Consider the following 6104-nt stretch of genomic DNA (forward strand, 5'->3'; position numbering starts at 1 on the left):
GTGATCCCTGATCACCTTCCCTGCCTGGGAGGCACGCAGGCGGGCGGGGACCCCTCCCCTGCCTTTACACTCACATACTTTCACCAGACATTCATTCAGAATTTAAACAATCCATTCAATTCCTGACAACTTCCCAACTCCTGAGGGAGCTCTAAAGCCTCCCCCAATCTCCTTGAAATAATTAATCACAATACCCGAATGAGCAGTCTGAGTCCGTCCCATAACATCCGTCCAGTAAGTCCACAGAAAACAAAAACACAGACACAGACAAACAGGGGGCCCCAAAGAACAGCCTTCCAACTCCATGGAAGCAACTAGACGATGGCCTTACGCCAAACCGGCGGGAGCGACCCACCTCGTCTCAAATCCGCGAGAGGAATACACATCTCTCATGAGGGGAATACACATCCCTCAAATCTGTGAGGAGAATACACATTCCTCGTGGGGAGCAGAACGTCTTCTAACTCTCCCCACCTGTGGTCGTTCACGGCGTGTCCGCCTGGACCCCTCAGGCACAGATTCCAGAAGTGAGCTCACACAGGACAGATAAAGAATGAGTCCCTGAACAGAGGCAGTAGAAAACTACCTAGGAATGCTTCTCTTCTACCTTTTTTAAAAGATAGGCCAGATTCGAACCTTTAGCCAGTCCGAGTTTTGATGGTGAGTACCATCTAGAAGCCATTCCTCCAGATACAGGACAAGTCCCTTAGAGATATCACACAGAACAGAATACACAACACACAGACACTTACCGCGGCCAAGCAGACTCTATGAATTGGGGGGGTCCCTACATGGTCTTGGGAACCCCTGGTGAGCCCCCAAATGTTATGCCCAGATTCCAAGATTCCCAAGAAACCACATCAGGGAGCCAGCCAACCTGATGCAAAAGCATAAGAATCTGTATTTCAAGCTAGCTTGAGCTCCCCATCTACCAGACTCACCAACACAACGACAAGCCAAGTGGCGAAGAGACAGAACCCCGCCTAGAGACGGGTTTTAAAGGGGGGGTTGGAGTAAGGGGAGGAGAAAGGACTGTGCTCTGCCGATTGGCCAAGTGCAAGTCGATGTCTTGTTACACAGGATGTGGTCATATCTATGGCGCGCACTTCCCTTGATTGTCATTGGTTAGTTTAAAATCCCAGGCGTGGCCAGCAGAGGCCTGGGCTTCCGGGAAGAAGGCTGCACGTGGCCCCAACATGGAGGATACAGGCAAGATGGAGGGGAGGGCATAACCCTCGCCCTTTCAACACTATCTTCATATTTTTGGATTCTTTGTTCTTTTTGTTTTTCTGGTTGGGTGATTTTTGGTTCTTCGTATTTCAAATGTTTGACTTGATTCTTGCAATACTCTAGTCTGCTGTTGGAACTCTGCATAATATCCTTTATTTCAGTCAGTGTATGCTTAATTTCTAGTTGGTCCTTTTTCATAACCTCAAGGGTCTCACTAGATTTCTTGGGGGTCTCATTAAATTTATCGGCGGTTTCTAAAAAATTCTTGAAAAACCTTAAAAGTGTGGTTTTGAACTCTATATCCAGTAGTTTGCTTTCCTCCATTTCTGTCATTTGTGTCCTGTTTCTTTGTCTCGGCATTTTTTATGCTTCCCTGTGTTGATAGAGTGGCTTTCTGTGTTAGGTGTCCTATAGGGCCCAGTGGCTCAGCCTCCCCAATTACCTGAGGTGGACACTCTTGGTGCACCCCTTTGTAGGCTTTGTGCACAGTCTTGTTCTAGGTAAGTCTTGATTGTTGTAGGTATCACTGGGAGGAATTGACCTCCAGGCTAATTGTCTGTGAGAATCAGCTGTGTCTGCAGTGAAAGAACTTCTGAGCTGGAGACATCCTTCTGGAGCAAGACTTGCTTCAGTGGGGCTTTGGTGCTCACTGAGTCTGCCCCCTGAGTGTGTCCCTTATAGATCTGAGGAGTTGTAATCTGGATGGTCCCACTCTGACCACTGGGTACACTGGCTCTTGGATCTCTAAGGAGGTGCTAATTTAGCCTCTGCCTGAGGCTGCCCAGGAGGAGCTATGGAAAGATCTTCAGATTCCTCTTCTTTGGGCTTTGGAGGTGCCCAGATGAGGCCCACCTGTGAAGCAATGCAAGCTGTTGTGGGGCCTTGGACCTTCTTTTGGAAGTTCTGGGTCTCTCTTATTCAGCTTCAGTTTGTTAGGTAATTTTCAGGTTGCAAAGGGTCAGGCCTTTCATATGCAAAAGCCTCTGTGCACAGCTTGGGTGGGGTGGGGTCTCAGGGGATCAACAGGGTGGAGCAAGCAGCTATGGCTGCTCCCCAGTCCTACCCTCAGAGGCCCCACTTCTCAGTGTCCCGGTAATCGCTGCAAGCACATCTGAGAGAAAGCCGCCTTCGAGTTCCGACCGATGCCAGACAGTCCAGTTTCTCCCCATATGAGTCTGGGTCCCCAGAGACTCACCTGGAACTGGAGTTCAAAGCAGTTGGGAGCTTGAGACTTCCTCCTGATTGAAAAAGACAACCACATCCTCAGCCGCCAGCCCTTTCGGCGTGCGCCTCCGTACCTCTGCACTTTACTTCCGCACCTCCTCTGAGTCTCAGTGCTTTTCTCTTTCCTTCTATTTGTAGAATTTCCACTCAGCCAGCCTTCCTGTGGTTCTGGATGATGTCCGTTTTTTCTTTTAGTTGTATTTTTGAAGTGGTTGTGCGAGGCAGCAATTTCCGGTGTTTAACTATGCTGCCACCTTGGTTTCTCTCCTTTAATAAAGTCTTGAGCTAAGCTTAACTCTCTTTGAAGATGGTGTAGAAAGACCAAGACTGTCTTTTTTTTTTCCCTCAGAAAGATGGTGGAAAGAAACCAAAAAAAAAAAAAATGCAGGCTGAGTCTAGCAACAAGATTGGTATTTATATAATAAAGAGTAGTTTTTTTAAAATGCTAATGAACCGCGTTCAAAAGTTAATAAATGATATATTGATTGTGAAGTTCCAATGGCCCAGGGAGAAACTAGCTTACCTCTTTGACATTTAAATGGACCAGGTTAGACCAAACTTGTTTCGCCAGCAGAAAACAGTTTTCTCCAAGGCTTCGATATTGTGGACAATTTTGAAATTTCCCGCAGGCAACCAACTATCAGGAAACAATGTAGCTAATTTTCATCTGAAAAGCTACAAATTTGCTTCTTGACTTTCCCCAGAAAAAATTATGGTCGTTTTAAAGTCAAAGGCTAGGCCAAGCCTGTGTGGGAGCCTCAAAAGTGGTTTTACAGAGCCGCTGGGAACTTGGGACCTTGGAGTTGACTGAATCAAATGATAAAACTTATACCTAGGTATTTTGAAGTGAAATAATGCTGAAGTGTTAATCTGAGTATGCCTCCTACGAAATCTAGAGAATAGAATTGAATTTGTTAATTAAATTTGTCTTGTATTGAAGTATGGTAGCAATCTTCTCAGGTAGAAACCTTAGTTTAACTCTAACTCTGCTGTTTGGCTTAACAATAAAAAACTTACTTTGATTTTCTGAATTGTATAAATCATCCCATTCAATTGAATACCTCATTGACTGTAATGTGAATATCCCATTGATTGTGATCTTACTGGTTATCGAAGCACATTCTTCTGTACCTGGGAAACAGGACAGCACAATTATCCTAAATTGTCTCAGTGGCCACAGATAATGCATTCTGGTTGACTCAGTGGTCCCAAGACCAGGACAGCACAATTACTCCAGATAATGTGTTCCTGTCAACCCAGTGGTCCCAGATAATGTGTTCCTGTCAACTCAATGATCCGGAGACCCAAAACTATAGTTATCATGCTCAATCTTGCTTCTGTAACTGCTGTGTGCAAACCAGGGTCCTCATTCCAAACCCTGGGATGTAATCAATACCTTTGTGATTTTTGCCTATGTAAGTCTGGTGTTGCGGCCATCTTATCACTTCGAGATTTGGGAGAGCGAAATGGCCCCTCGGAGTCCTGGATTGCAATAAATGTGACTCTTTAATTCAACTTCTTGAGGTGTCCTTCTGTGATTCGTGGGGTACATTATAAGAGTATTTTTTTAAAATATGAAATTATTATTAATCTGAATGTTTGACTTGTCAGCTCTGGAGGTTTGGGGTTTGGATTGAATTGGGAAAAATTGTGTAGTTGTGGTAGCTAAATGCCTAAAGTGTAGAAATTTATTTTTTAAAAAATAATTTTTGTTTTCTCTGAAATAATTAGGAATTCAAAATATGTTGCTTATTGGTCTGATTAAAAAGGAGGATTGGAGGGGTGGGACTTCCTCACTGTTGCTAAGACACTCTTGTTTTGCTCCCTGACAACCCCGGCGGGGGTGCACTAGCTGTGGCCGGGCTGCAGCCCCTGCGGGAGCAGCATCCCTCGTTAAGATGTTTTCTGCTCCCATCACGCTGGCAGGGCCTGCGTCCTGAGTCTCCTGGGTGTGTCCTAATTGCCCATCTCGGCACCTCCTGAAAGCCGCCTCGCCTCCAGTGGTCGCGGTGGAAAGATCATGGGAGAAGCAGAAGGGAAGAAAGATGAGACTGATTATAAATGCCTACAGACCTTCCCTCTGGTCAGGCACTCAGACATGCCAGAGGAGATGGGAGTGGAGACCATGGAGCTGTGTGTCATGGTCTGTGAGAAATTCTCCAACAACAATGAGAGTGCCGCCAAGATGATCAAAGAGACACTGGACAAGAAGTTCGGCTCCTCCTGGCACGTGGTGATCAGCGAGGGCTTCGGGTTTGAGATCACACACGAGGTGAAGAACCTCCTGTACCTGTACTTCAGGGGGACGCTGGCTGTGTGTATGTGGAAGTGCTCCTGATACTGTCCCTGCCCTGCCCCCGCCCTGCATGGCTTTTCCCTGCCCCTCCTCTGGGTGGGGAGCAGCCCAGGCAGGGCTGAGTTTTCTGAAGGAGACCGTGGGGTCTTTCTTTTGTCCTGTGTACTCGTGTCCTGAGCCAGGCCCAGTGTGTGAGTTTTTCGACATCTCTCTCTCCAGGCTCCCAGCCATCCCACTCTGAGTCCCAGGGTGTGAGGGGCAGCAGGCAGTGGTCTCCATGCAGGGAGGCTGGGGGCATGTGGCAGGGCAGGAGCGTGGGGAGGTAGAACTTCTCTCGTGGGGACATGCCAGCCCCACGTCTCTCGGGGCTACACCCCTCGCATCCGGGAGCCCCCTGCTTTCCACCCAGGGCCGCTGGCAAGTGACCACTGCCCTTGTATTTATGGACCGTATGCAAATGGCCCCAGTAAGGAGCCTCCCTTCCAGGGGCACTGGCAGCTTCTCTCTTCGTCCTCCGTCCTCCGGGGAAGTGGGGACTCCCCAGAAGCCCCTTCCCTGAGCTGGCCCCAGGCTGAGCACCACTGCATCTCATGGGCCCCAGCTTCGGCCTGCGGACCAAGCAGCCACCCCCCAACCCACAACTGCCAGGCTTCGTCCACCTTTTCCACTGCCCCCAGCCTGCAGCTGAGGGCATGGGAACTGCTGCCCGGCAGTTTCTCGAGGTGTCACTGAGCCTCCAGCGAGCTGCCTGGGCCAGGAGTGCCCTCGCCGGTGTCCCGTCTCAGCAGGGAACCTGGCCTGCCAGTTACTTCTCATCAGGGACCTCATGTTGATTTGTACTTCTTCTCTCTGTGGGTTTTCTATATTCTTTTTGAGTGTGGGGAGAGTGCTTTGGTAGAAGGATGAATCCTATTTTACATAGCGGTCTTGTTTATATAAATGTCTTGGTTTTTACAATTAAAATGGCCAAAAACTGAAAAAAAGGAGGATTAATTTTGTGATCTCAACTGAAATTTTTAATACAAAAACCAGTTTAAATTTAATTGATATTCTTTAAGATAATTATAAAAGGTATAAACAGCTAATGAGATTTCTGCTTGTCTGAATATAATGTTGGCCGTCTATCTTTTAGGGATTTTGGTTTGCCCTTCCCTTGTTTATTGTGAGAATAAACAAATCATCTTTTCTGTTGGAGAACAGTATAGACACCACCATGTTGGCCAAATGGCTTGCTGCTTCCCTGGGGGCCATCATCTTGAAACAGCACAGGCCAACCCCTCCCTTTGAATTGGTCAATCGGGAAGGACCATGCGCCTGAGTCCCAATCAAGACCAAGGAACAGGTCAAGTGGGTT

The 6104-nt window shown here is 47.6% G+C and overlaps 1 pseudogene; it reads left to right on the top strand.

Annotated features, from left to right (window-relative positions):
- Window positions 1-4474: 4474 nt before the first annotated feature.
- On the top strand, window positions 4475-4792 carry LOC102428255 (annotated as a pseudogene).
- Window positions 4793-6104: the final 1312 nt, after the last annotated feature.

The sequence above is a fragment of the Myotis lucifugus genome, unplaced genomic scaffold, assembly GCF_000147115.1.
Source record: "Myotis lucifugus unplaced genomic scaffold, Myoluc2.0 scaffold_965, whole genome shotgun sequence".
In the NCBI taxonomy this organism is placed as follows: domain Eukaryota; kingdom Metazoa; phylum Chordata; class Mammalia; order Chiroptera; family Vespertilionidae; genus Myotis; species Myotis lucifugus.